Source organism: Hylobates moloch, unplaced genomic scaffold (assembly GCF_009828535.3).
Source record: "Hylobates moloch isolate HMO894 unplaced genomic scaffold, HMol_V3 SCAFFOLD_14, whole genome shotgun sequence".
Classification (NCBI taxonomy): domain Eukaryota; kingdom Metazoa; phylum Chordata; class Mammalia; order Primates; family Hylobatidae; genus Hylobates; species Hylobates moloch.
This window is the reverse complement of record NW_026652289.1, coordinates 23023333-23037791: the sequence shown is the minus strand read 5'-3', so window position 1 is coordinate 23037791 and position 14459 is coordinate 23023333. Positions and strand designations below refer to the sequence as shown.

Sequence of the window (14459 nt, the reverse complement as noted above, 5' to 3'; positions counted from 1 at the left end):
GCGCCCAGCCTAGAATATATGTTTTTAAAAGCCTTTCTAACTCAATAGTAAGTAGACTAATAAATCAAAACATAGGCAAATATTTTCAACAAACATTTCACTAAATATACAGAAATGTAACCACATAAAAGCATGTTTATTACTTTTAATAATCAGAAAATTACAAAGTACATCACAATGAGTTTCTACTACATAAAATAGAATATATAATATTCAGAAGACTGAGAGTATTTACTTTTAACAAGGTTACGGAACATATTTTTCTCGCACATTGCTAGTGATCTTATAAAAACATACAATTACTTTGGGAAAACATCTGTGAGTTTCTTACAAAGACAAATATTGTTTTTAAAATACAAATCACCGATTTCATTCTCATATATGTATATCTTATTTATCGACTTTCCTGTTACAAGAATATAAGCACCGTAACAAATATTCAAATTCCAAATCATTGTTTTCTAATACTGGCTGAACAATAGAATTATTTGTATATATTAAAAAATACTTATTTATGCCCCCGTTGACATACACAGAGAGAGAGAGTGTGTGTGAGAGAGAGAGAGAGAGGAAGAGCAAGAAAGACCCCAATGCCTAGGCTGCACTCCAAACAAATTCAAGTAGAATCTTTAAAAATGGGGTCTGGGCCTGGGTATCACTGTACCATATGAAAAAAGTCCATGGGACATCAAAGCTATGCCAGCCATTATCACAAAAGACAATACTCCCCCTTGCTTGAACTATTTGAAGGAACAATTAAGTAGCTACACAAACATTTGTGACATATTTTACAAACAAATTTGGAAATCATTGATATTAAATGCCATGATGATCAATGTCATAAATTATTTCTACCAATAAAATATCAGGAATATCACAAATTTAAAAACTAGTATACTATATTTGGGTTGCCATATAAGAAGCCTAAAGCAGTTAGAATAGTTCTTGGCGTATAGGCAGCTTTCAAGCTTTCAATGTGTTAGTAACTATATATATATACTTTTTGAGATGGAGTCTCATTCTTTCATCTAGGCTGGAGTGCAATGGCACGATCTCGGCTCATTGCAACATCCACCTCCCGGGTTCAAGCAATTCTCCTGCCTCAGCTTCCCAAGTAGCTGGGATTACAGGCGCCCACCAACACACCGAGCTAATTTTTGTATTTTTAGAAGGGAGGGAGTTTCACCATGTTGGCTAGGCTGGTCTTGAACACCTGACCTCAGGTGATCCGCCCACCTTGGCCTCCCAAAGTGCTGGGATTATAGGCGTGAGCCATCACACCTGGCCAACAATAATAATATTAATAACTACTCTTGGTATTATTATTATTAATAGTGATATTCCCATTACTTTTATTATCTTCCTCTCAAAATCAAGATAAAATGTGATATAATGGACATGGAATCACAAGTTTTATTTTATTTTTAATTATAATTCTCCCAGCATATACATTTCACAAAAGTAACTAAAATTAATTTTGCCTCAATAACTTTATTATTTAAATAAAATGGTGATATAGCCTTACAGATCAATGAGACTCTGTAGTCTGTTAAAATAATTAAATAGGAGCTAACTGACAGATAAAAGTTCTAATTATTTAATATGCATTAAAAATATCAGGTTAACAAAGCTTTTGCATAATCTTATGCAATACGAATGTTAGTTTTAATCTTTTTGCATGGCTGTATCTTGCATCTGTAGCATCTCTATTTCACAATCATTTCCAGCTGTATGACAGAGGCTAGAATTAAATCTTCTACAAGTGATTTTCAGGAGTAAGGATCCATGAGTATAGCTACTTTCTGAAATTTGTGCGTGTATGTGAGAGAGAGAGGGCCACAAATCAGTCATAACATCACTCTCATCAATTATACTCAGCAACTGTAGAAGAAAAGATATTAGATTTTTAATTTAAAAGCCATAGACAAAATAACTCTCCAATTCTTATTAGAATCATGGACCCGATGATGTTCTTCTCGATATTATGTTTCTCTCTCTCTCTCCTTTTTTTTTATATTAAGCTGTTTATTCACGTGCTTAGAACAATAGGAAGACAAATTAGTTGTAATGGGTAAATTATTTTTCAGATCATACATGTTATCAACTTCCATTTGCCTCCACTGAAGTTTAGATTTTAAGCAGCAATTAAATTTCCAAGTTGATTTTTGCAATCTAAGTTAAATTGATCCTTGGCAATATATAAATGAGAAAGTATTCTTTGCTTTTTACAGAATCCATATCAGGTAATGGTTACACAAGCCTTCAAATTTTCAAAAGCTTGTATTATTACTTATTGTTGTCCCTTCCTTTCTTTTTTTATTACAGATGTCCCATATTTACCAAAATTATAAAATTCTGGTAATTTTATTTCTTGGATAGTTCTCATGGTGACCATCTCCTCTACAATACCACTGCTCCACGGAGATCCAAGTCCTCATCATTCATTGGCTGGTGTCCTCTAGTAGATGGCTTATTCTTTTCTCATCAATTTATCTCACTGATTAACTGACTAAAGATTCTTATCAAATATATAACTCTTGATGTGTATGTGCATATATATATATCTATATATAGATATATATATCTCCTTTTTTTTTTTTTTTGAGACGGAGTCTGGCTCTGTCGCCCAGGCTGGAGTGCAGTGGCGCCATCTCGGCTCACTGCAAGCTCTGCCTCTCAGGTTCACGCCATTCTCCTGCCTCAGCCTCCTGAGTAGCTGGGACTACAGGCGCCCATCACCACACCCGGCTAATTTTTTGTATTTTTAGTAGAGACAGGGTTTCACCATGTTAGCCAGGATGGTCTCGATATCCTGATCTTGTGATCCTCCCACCTCAGCCTCCCAAAGTGCTGGGATTACAGGTGTGAGCCACCATGCCCGGTGATGTTTATATTTTTTAATCTTTATCATCACTTGCAAAGATTTTCTTCTCAGTATGTACCTCAAAAGCATTCTTGCCTTACAATAATTGTTATTTGTGTGGCCTCTGCCATAATTAACATCCTTTGTCCTGTGTATCACAGACAACATACAGAATGTCATGAAGAAGTCTTGGAAATCAGATTATTTGAGACCTTGCACTAATACCTTCAATATTACATATTCTGTGTCTATAGGAAATTTCTACTCAGAAGAAAGGAAAACTCATATCTTTACACAATATTCAAGAGTGAAGAATCCACACTGCTTGCTTCTAGCTATCACTCTAAAGCCAAGTTTCACCACCTGATATAAACAGCTATCTATTTCTTAGGTCAAAATATTTTCCCATGACTCCTACACCTGCTTCTTTATAAGATCAGGACTAAATCCACACATAATTCTAGGCTATGTTATGGATGTTTATGTGGAAGAGATGAAAACCCACTGTAAAACTTAACTCAGAAGTGTAATATATTCAAAATCAAAGAGTTAGAAAGCTATGGCTATGTTCTAAGTAAGAGGTAATAAGGTTAGTATTATAATAATAGGAAGTAAAAGCATTCGCATTATGGATATATGTTTAAGTTTTAGCCAAATAATTTGAAAACACTGGATATAGAATGAGAGCATACAAAAACACTCAGTGCTGACTGAAGATTTTGCCTGAATTACACATAAAGTAGGGGAACACTGGGGCAATGACCTGTATTTTTCTTTTAGAAAAGTGAAAAATCCAGAATTAAATATTGGTTATTTTATTGTACAGATGCTAATTAGTATTCCAAGAGCCTATTTTAGATAGCAGGTTGAAATGTGAGCATCAGCATCCAGAGGGAGGGATGATGTGTGGAATATATATTTAGCTACTAAATTAACCCCCAAATCTCTGTGTCTTTACAGAATATTTAGTTGTTAAACTATAGTTTAGTAAATATTGCATGACTCATTAAATGGCACTGTGACAAGTCTCCTGTCATTTTGTGATTCCATCATCTTAAGCACAATATCCCTACACAGCCATCACAGAAAGCAATAGAGAACATAGAATACCAAATAGGAGTAGTTATGCCTAGTACTGAAGGGTTCTATATACTTCTTTCTCCATAATTTTGACCAGAACTCAGTCACCTGGTACTAAACTAAATGCAGAGGAAAGCTGAGAAAAGTTTTTAGCCTATCTGTTCATGAAGAAAAAAATGTGACCAGTAATTCCTTGGCATCTGTGACAATCTCTGGAATTAATGAGCAAGCTAAGAAGGATCTCTTTATAAGATTTTTTTTATTACACATTAAGTTTTGCGGTACATTTGCAGAATGTGCAGTTTTGTTACATAGGTATACATGTGACATGGTGGTTTGCTGCACCCATCAACCTGTCACCTATATTAGGTATTTCTCCTAATGCTGTCCATCTCCAAGCCCCCCAACCCCCAACGGGCCCTGGTGTGTGATGTTCACCTCCCTGTGTCCATGTGCTCTCATTGTTCAACTCCCACTTATGAGTGAGAACATGCGGTGTTTGGTTTTCTGTTCTTGTGTTAGTTTACTGAAAATGATGGTTTCTAGCTTCATCCATGTCCCTGCAAAGGACATGAGCTCATCATTTTTTATGGCTGCATAGTATTCCATGGTGTATATGTGCCACATTTCCTTTATCCAGTCTATCATTGATGGACATTTGGGTTGGTTCCAAGTCGTTGCTATTGTGAATAGTCCTGCAGTAAACATCTGTGTGCAAGTGTCTTTACAGTAGAATGATTTATAATCCTTTGGGTATATACCCAGTAATGGGATTGCTGGGTCAAATGGTATTTCTAGTTCTAGATCCTTGAGGAATCGCCACACTGTATTCCACAGTGGCTGAACTAATTTACACTCCCACTAACAGTGTAAAAGTGTTTCTATTTCTCCAATTCCTCTCCAGCATCTGTTGTTTCCTGACATTTTAATGATCGCTATTCTAACTGGCATGAGATGGTATCTCATTGTGGTTTTGATTTGCATTTCTCTAATGACCAGTGATGATGAGCTTTTGAGCATAAATGTCTTCTTTTGAGAAGTGTTTATTCATATCCTTCTCCCACTTCTTGATGTGGTTGTTTGTTTTTTACTTGTAAATTTGTTTAAGTTCCTTGTAGATTCTGGATACCAGCCCTTGGTCAGATGGATAGATTGCAAAAAATTTATCTCATTCTGTAGGTTGCCTGTTCTCTCTGATGGTGGTTTCTTTTGGTGTAAAGAAGCTCTTTAGTTTAATTAGATCCCATGTGTCAATTTTGGCTTTTGTTGCCATTGCTTTTGGTGTTTTATTCATGAAGTCTTTGCTCATGCCTATGTCCTGAATGGTATTGTCTGGGTTTTCTTCTAGGGTTTTTATGGTTTTAGGTCTTACATTTAAGTCTTTAATCCATCTTGAGTTAATTTTTGTATAAGGTGTAAGGAAGGGGTCCAGTTTCAGTTTTCTACATATGGCTAGCCAGTTTTTGTTTAGAGATAATTATTATTTTTTAACTCTGCAGGGAGGAGTTTCTTTACACAGGTAAACTTCTGGGCAGAGGTATCTTCTGCCATAGAACATAATGAAACAAGACTTGGCCATGACATAGGAGGACATAGAAAGGGAATTTGGGAAAGGTATCTGTGTCCTCATGAAAGGATATTTGGACAGAAATATCTTGTGCCACAAGAGGTCTTCAGACAAGGACATTTTTTTATAAATGGTTGTGTTACCTTAACTGAGAGAATCAAATTTGTCAAATGTTGCTTGTAGGCTGAGTAAGAAAATTTCTGAGAAACTACTATTGGATTCAACATTTAGAAGTAAATTGCTGCTTGAGAAGACTATAGGGACAAAATCCTGGGCAGAAAAGATAAAAGAAATATTACAGTTGTAAAAATGAGCATAGAAATAAGTAAATAGTTACAAGACATATAGGGTCACAGGAGGCATTTTTTTCTTTTTTCTGTTTTTTGTTTTTCATGTAAGCTTGTACATTCAGGACTAATTCAAGAAAGATGGAACAGTTAATTATGAAAAGGTAAATGGGAAAAAATGCATATGTAATGAGATTAGATTATCAAATGTGTTCAATCCAGTGCACAAAAACACCTGGCCTTGGACAGGACAACAGGTGGTACCTCAGTACATCATTCTCTTAGGGACTTAGTGACTCTGGTAGCTTTGTGTATTTGATTTTGGTTACTTTGTGACCAGAATAACCCCATAGAACAAAATATTAGGGGACTAGAGGACATGAACTGGGAAGTCATGAGTGTAGGCTGAAGTGCATGAAGCTTGGATGTCAATGAAGGTGTCATTATTGGCAGCGGTAAGTTCTAGGGTTTCACCATGGTGAATTCAAGGATTTAAGGATGCATGTGCATGATAGTATCAAATATAGCTTTATTTACTTCTAGTCTATTTTAGGGTAAATTTCTCTGCCAGACTCCTGAGTGTCTCATACGAATAGGCCACAGTGATAAACTGAACCCTAAAGCATAAAAATCACCCTAGATATTGCAAACTCTTGCTTAATGACTTAAAATAAATTATTCTTGCTTTTCTGATTGATGATAAAAATAGAGAATTAAAATTTAGCTAAATTAAAGCTAAAATTTAACTTATTATGTTTGACATAGTAATTATTTCTGTCAATTTGTCTTTGGTAATTACTGCATTATACTTAAATGTAAAAATTAATTCATTATTTTTGTTCTGAATGCATGAGCATTTACCAATCTCAAAGGCAAAGGAGGGCATTAAAAACTTTCTAAGTTGAAAATTTTAAGCTGAATAGAATTAAGGAACAATGGCATATATGTATGCCATTCTAAAACAAAATTTAATATAACACAACATTTTCTTCTTTTGGTGAATACTAACTTGACCCTAAAGGTCATATTTTATTAAAGTACTAAGCTTTATTTTTTATTTTGTTTCAATTTTGAAAATTCAAATATACAGGAGTTAGTTTATAACAAAAACAAAATTTCATTTTCATATTTTAAACATGTTTAATGAAGTGCATGTCAATGTTAAATTAATAGTAGTTTATGAACTAACATATATAATTATTAAAATAAAATCCAATTTAAAAATATGATTTATAATTTTTTAACCATATTTCAAAATATCACAGAATGGAGGGACAGGCAAAGGAAAGAGGGGGAAGAGAAAGAGACAGAGGAAGAAAGAGATTAAGAAAAAAAAATCTAAGGATCAATATTCTAGTTCCAAGAAAAATAATGTAACGGTACAATACACATTTAAAATTGAAGGCACAAAAGCTTGATTCACAGCTTTCCTACTATTCTTCTTTTTGGAGCCATTCCAGATGTCATTATTAAAGTGGCTATTTACATATAGTGTCATAACATGGTAAGCTAAAGGCTAAAGTTGGTAGTAGAAAGAACTTCATTAAAAAGGCTATATTTTAAAAATAAGAAAGTCTTTTTACAAGTAATGTTAAATGGGAAATTAAGGCAATGACCCAAATAATTAAAGTAAAACAAATCCTATGCATCTGAGGGAAAAATAGAAGTTTGAGGCTTAAATCATCACAAATTACTGTCTACATTCATCAAATTAATGGGGCAATTACTGAGCATGCACTTTAAATAGGTTACGTATCTTCAAATTGAAGTCATTTCTATATAGAAAGACTGATTTACTGACTTTGCTTTTTTCTTTTTCTCAAAGTGTCAGTGATTGATTTCTTTTAATAAAGTGAACTAATTCTAATATTGACAGGAGACAAATTGTATAGTTGGTCTACACTGTCTAGCTGTGTTTATCTTGAAACCCATATATTTTGAGGTTCAAACGGTCAGCTTGTAGCAAATGTAAAAATCACGTAATAATATTTGATTCATTTAAGTTTTCTTTTTTTTTCTTTTTTTTTTTTGAGACAGAGTTTCGCTCTTGTCGCACAGGCTGGAGTGCAATGGCACAATCTCTGCTCACTGCAACCTCCGCCTCCTAGGTTCAAGAGATTCTCCTGCCTCAGCCTCCCAAGCAGTTTGGATTACAGGCGTGAGCCACCACACCCAGCTAATTTTTGTATTTTTAGTAGAGACAGGGTTTCACCATGTTGACCAGACTGGTCTCAAACTCCTGACCTCAGGTGATCCACCTGCCTCAGCCTCCCAAAGTGCTGGGATTAAAGGCGTGAGCCACCGATCCTGGCTTAAGTTTTCTTAAATATGAAAATTAGAGCCTTATGACCATTAAAACTCTGCATACCTATTATTTCCTGAAATTCTTTGAAAACCTTTTAAAATGTGGTCAGAGCCCACAATCTTATGTTTTTCATAAACATCGAAGGGCATTGAGAATGGATGAACAGCAGCAACGTGCTACATCTCTCTGCTTCAATAGTTTATCTTTCTTTTCCTTCCTTCCTTTTCTCTTCCTTCCTTTTTTCTTCCTTTTCCCTTTCCCCTTCCTCCCTTCCTTCCTTCGTTCCTTCCTTCCTTCTTTTTTCCTCCCTCTCTCCCTCCTATTTTTCCCTTCTTCTTCTTTTTTCTTCTCTCACCCTCTTTTATTATTTCTTTGCCAAAGGAGAACAATGGAAAATAGGAAATAGTATTGAAAATAAGGAAAAAATTGCTTAAAACAGTATAAATTTAGTTACACCACTGTTTTTCAAAAAGAAAATTCAAATTTTAAATAATTTGAAAATGTTATGTATTCTTACCATGAAAATGATAATCATAGGAGGTAATATATGTTAAATAGTTTGTTTTAGCCATTCCACAAAGTATACATGTATCAATGCATTATGTTGTACACCATAAATATCTACAATTTTTACTTGTCAATTAAAAAAAGGATGGAAATTTCAAAACCAAAATTTAAAACAAATTAAAAGAGGAATTCTACAAAGGCAAAACTATTGTACAAGAAGGAAAGAAATCGAACTTATTTCTCTACTCAACTGATAAATGCCATTAGAATTGGGTCCAGTTTTGTGGTACTGGAAATAAAGCTTCTAAAAGTAGGTGTGTCTGTGTCTTTTGATGGGCACATGCATTGCATTGACATCTGTTATATGTTCACTGATGCAAAATTGTGGGTCACAGGTCATGAGACTGTTTACTGAAAAAGCTTTTACTGACAAAAGTTTTTATGGTTGTTTATATGAATTGAAAATTTTACCATGAATGTATGAGAGTTCAGTTATTCCATATCCACATTAAGTTTTTCCATATTTATATCTAAAGTCAGAATATTCTTTCTTTTGAATGTTAACCAATTGTGTACTTGCATGGTGGTATATCACGTCGGTTGCTAAAAAATAATTTTATTGAAAAGAAGTTTATTCATTGGACCTTGAAATAGTATTTAGTTTCGTGTGTGTTAATTCCCTCCTTTCCTATTTTCATTTTGATCTTTGTCTTTTTTATGAACATTAGATTTTTTTTACAGATTTTTACACAGCATCAGATATGAGTGTGACAAAACAAAGCATGATGTTTTTCAAAAAGAGGTAAGAGTACTTATGAATTCCTTTATTCACTCTCTTAGGTAGGTCTTCCTTTAGCAAACAAAAATTCTTAATTTTAATGTAATCAAATGTATATCTTTTATATCTAATACTGTTTACCTTCTATTTAAAAAAACTTTACCTCATGTTACTCATGCTTAAAAAGATATTACTTTATTTTTATTTTTACAACCTTTATTGTCTTACATTACCAGTTTGGATACACCAAGCATTTTTGCATAGCATTTAGCACCACAGCTACCTCTGTTTACTGAAATTCTTGGTGTTTCATTTAGCATATTAGTAGGTTACATGTAGGCATATATCTGAAGGGCAAAGGGCTGTCACAATTTCAGATTATGTTTCGTCAGAGCGTTTTCCTCTCTGTAATTTTATCTTCTATTTTTAGCTGCTGTGGCTAAATATAAATCAAGTCTTAATTTCATCATCCCATTTTTTTCTCTCTTGTACCTAAAATTTCTACCTTTTCTGGATTTTTCTATATCATGTAGACATACTTGGATGTTCTTTATAATGAAATATGCATTCACGCAAAACATCCCTCTTCTTTCACATTCCTCTCCAGCTATTTATCCATTTCCCTTTTCTTTCACCCAAAACTCTTTAAAATAATTGTGCATATTCTCTCCAGTTAATCACTTACCTTCTTTTCACAACCCACTCCATTCCAGACCATAAACTCTAACTGCTCGTATCAAGGTCACTAATGACCCTTGTATTGCTGAATTTGCATGGTTGCTTGTCTGTCAATATCTGTATTAGTTTCTCAGCATCATTTGATGTAGTTTTCCATTTCTGCTGTACCAAAATATTCTTCTTTTAGATTATATGTCACACTGACATTATGTATATTTTTAAACCATTTCTTTATCCACTCAGTGGATCATTGATTGTAAAGAGTAAAAAGTAAAAGGAGGGAGTCATCCTAAGAGGCTGTTACAGTAAACCGTAAGTTAGTTTTGGACACAGGCGCTAGGGAAGGATAAAGAAACACACCACACACACACACACACACACACACACACATAAATCAGAACAGATTTTTTGTTACAATTAATAGAACTATAATGTATTATGAGCTAGTGAATGAAAGGGAATAATATCTCAAACTGGCTTAATTTTTAGCTGTGACAATTGACTGAATGTGGGTGCAAGCAACTAAAATGGATATTTGGGAAAGGGGAAGATTTAGACAAATTTTGAAATTTCTCACTTAAGTACATCAAGTAGGGAATAGGATGTATAACTTTTGTGGCATTTGAGATATAATTTTGAGAGTCCTTGGAAGATAATGTGAATCAGAACAAAGAACCTACGGGAATAACATAGAAAGTAAAGAAAGAGAAACCAGAGCTGAACCCTTGCTTCTTCCAGTGCTTATAAATAAAGTCACAGTGTGGAAATGACAGAGGGCATTGCAAAGGATGGCAAGAGGGCATTGAAAAGGATGGCAAGACAATGAATAATTTCAATATTCCTGTAAACAAATAGAATATTTAAAAACATGAGCTGTCTTCTATATCAAACAATATTAGGAAGTAGAATAATATTGTATCATAACTGAGGTCACTGGGATTTGTCAACATAGAAATTTTTGATGATCAAAAAATAATTTTTTGACAAGAAGAAGATGAAAATTCAAAGTAGAGTGGTTTGAAAAGAGAATAGTAGATTACAAAGATGAGAATAATTAAAACATTTACTTAAAGAAGCTTGAGGATAAGCCAGGAAAATGTGTTCCATTAATTATCTGGCACTTTGAAAAATTAAGACACAATGAAAGACAGTTTGGGAATAATACAAATCTAAGGAAAAATTCAATTTATGTTTGAAGTACAATATCAAAAATAGGCTGAAGAATGGAGACTTTTAAGGTACATCTCCCAGTACAAGGAAAGGGAGGAACATTTTGTAGGTCTTTGTTTCTTTGTGTGGACCAGAGATTGACTTAAAGATGGAAAGACGTTCTTTGGCTCTGTTTATCTCTGACACGTATTATGTAACCCTTTAGAATAGCTATTTGTGTTAGATAAAGTAGGCTTTAGAATGAATTTACTCATAACTCTCTCCTAATTCACCTCAGAGAATTTTGGACGTAGCATCAAAACTGATTCACAAAAGGCTGCAATTAAATAGAAACAATGACTCTGACAAGGAAATATTCCCATAAAAGTGAGTATATTTTCTTTGATACTCCATGATTTTGACTGCCCCAATCCAAATCCCAGAAAGAAGCCATACTCCTCGAAAATAATAAAGCCAGTCATTAATCCTCTTAGGTTATAGGAAGAGGAGGAGGAGAAGGAAGAGGAGGAAACTTACCTGACCAATATGTGAGTTAATGTTTCAGGATAATTTTGGTTTATATTTAAAGGTTCATCTCTTTAATTCTTTTCTATTTTATCACTCTACATCAGAAATGGGTCACCATCTATGATACTCTGCCTTGACGAAGTATTCTCTCTGAGGTGAATCTTTCAAGAAGGTTACATTTTGAATGCGTGTAGTATGCACTGACATTTTCATGAGCCTCTTTAGCTATCAGATATATTTAAGATTTTTCTTTTCAATAGTATACCTGAATCTGTATTTTAGGTGTGGGCTTGGGATAGATGAAGGTCAGCCTATATTCTGAGGTTAATATTGCCTGCATAACAAAAGTCTTTTCCATGCAAAAGCATAGCCCAGCCATGTTCTACATTGACTTTAGGAGCTAAACACCAAGACAATTAAAATACAATGTCATGCGTGCTTCATTGTCTTTTCACAAATGTCTTTCTTGCATTTAGAAGGGCTGGGTAAAGGTAGGATTCAGATTTGAGGAATCTAATGTTATATATGTCTATATGTTTAATCTATCTGCATTGATTATTGGCACGAGTAATGATTTTCTCCATTTCATTGTTATAAACTTTAACAAAATCTCATATTGCATGGCTAGGTTTTTATATTTTAAAATGATATAATAAGAGGTTTTTAATTTTTTAACAATAAGAAAAATCCCCTTTTTATTCAGGGGAAGAAAATAAATGCTCCCTCTGGCTTAGGAATGAGCTAATTATTTGTCATCATTCTAAACAAACAGATATGATAATTTAAATGGTGTTTCAAACGTCTGCAAAGAATATTAGCATTCGAACTAAAACCAAGGCACTTTAATATTCTCATCAGAGCTGATCAGTTAACCAAAGTGGGTCATTAGAAAATAACTAGCTAGGCATTTCATCATTAATGCACAAATAACCCAGAATAATATTCATAATTGTCACATTTGCCTAATGTGCATGTAGAACACAGAGTTCAAACATGACTTTTTTTTTACTATGTTACTATCTTAATTTCAGATTGTATTTTAATGTATTTATTAAAAAACACTGGGGCCAAAGGAAATCTGAGAAACAGAAAACAAATTCAGAGCTGGTCATTTGATTGTATAACATCAGGGTCACTAGCTCTAGCTATATTTCAGGTCTTTTCTACTTTGACGTTGGAGCAAATCTCTTACTCCTTTGAATACACTGTTCTTTTGGCAGCAATGTCTTCACACTCTCGATTTTCTTCCTGCCTCTCTAACAGCTTTTTCTCTGTATCCTTTATGCCTTCACCACTCCATAAACTTGGGAATTGAAAACCATTCCTGATGTCTCTTTTTTCTCCAATTATATTAGTCATGGTGTTCCAGTGAAACTAAACAAATACTAATTGCCCACATAACAAAAGTCTTTTATATATATATAGAGTGTATATATATATATATAGTGTGTATATATATATAGAGAGAGTGTATATATATAGAGAGAGAGTGTGTGTATCTATATATATATATAGAGAGAGAGTGTGTATATATATATAAAATATATAATTTTTCTATATCTGGATTTTTTCTAATATATATATGTATATATATTAGAGTACCATTAGTTTCAGCTGTGTCTTGTAACCTCTTCAGAGTCTATCGGGTTCAGTGTCCCCAGAGAGTAAACCTATAGTCTACTGGCAAAGGGAGAAGAGCCCATTTATCAGATTGAATGTATGATAGTTGGTATCATGGATCTAATCTTTGTTTGGACAGATTTCATATGATTTCTCCTGTGCATCTTCATAGGCACCCCACAATTTTAGAGATGTTGGGTCATCTGTAAGAATTCCCAAGACATTCTGAGAATCTCAGCCTTATTTTTGGTTTCTGATTTCCCACTATATCTGTTCATGTTTTGTTTCTTTTATCCCTCTGCTTTCCTGTTTCCAAAGCCTGGTTTGTCTTCTCTGCTCTCATTGTCTTCATAATTTTGATCTATTTATTGTTTGAAACCACTATTTTCATGTAAGTGTACTTTTTAAAAAACTGTACATATATATGTATATATATATACACACATATATATAACAGTACATATATCTATATATATAGCGAGAGAAACAGATTATAGATACAGGTATGGATATATACACAGAGATTTATTATGAGGGATCAGCTCACACAGATAGATGGATGAAACGTCCAACAAACTTCCATCTGCAAGCCAGAGGTCCAAGACAACCAGTGGTGTAGGCCCAATCCAAGTCCAAAGAGATGAGAATTAGGGAAGTCAGTGGAGTAAGTCCATGTCTGAGCCCCAAGGCTTGAGAACCAGAAGCTCCAATGTTTGCTAGCAGAACAAGATAGATTTCCCAGCTCAAACACAAGAGAGCGAACCCTCTTTTCCCCTGTCTTTTGGTTCTATTCTGGTCTTCAAAGGATTGAATGGCGCTCACTCACACACGTAAGCATTGTTTTCTTTACTTATTCTACCAGTGTAAATGCTTATCTTTTCTGGAAACAGCTTCACAAAAACACTCAGAAATAATGATTTACCAGCTCTCTGAGTATCCCTTAGCCCAGAGAAGTTGGCACATTAAATTAACCATCATACCAATAAAAACAAATTTTTGTAGATTTCATTTCATAATCATCTAAAATTTCACCCACTTTTCTCTATTTCACAAGTTAATCCAAATAACCAAAATCATTTGTCTGGACTATGATAATT

The 14459-nt window shown here is 33.9% G+C and overlaps 1 pseudogene; it reads right to left on the bottom strand.

Annotated features, from left to right (window-relative positions):
• Positions 1-13101, bottom strand: part of LOC116481536 (mitogen-activated protein kinase 6-like) — a 25049-nt pseudogene extending 11948 nt beyond the window's left edge.
• Positions 13102-14459: the final 1358 nt, after the last annotated feature.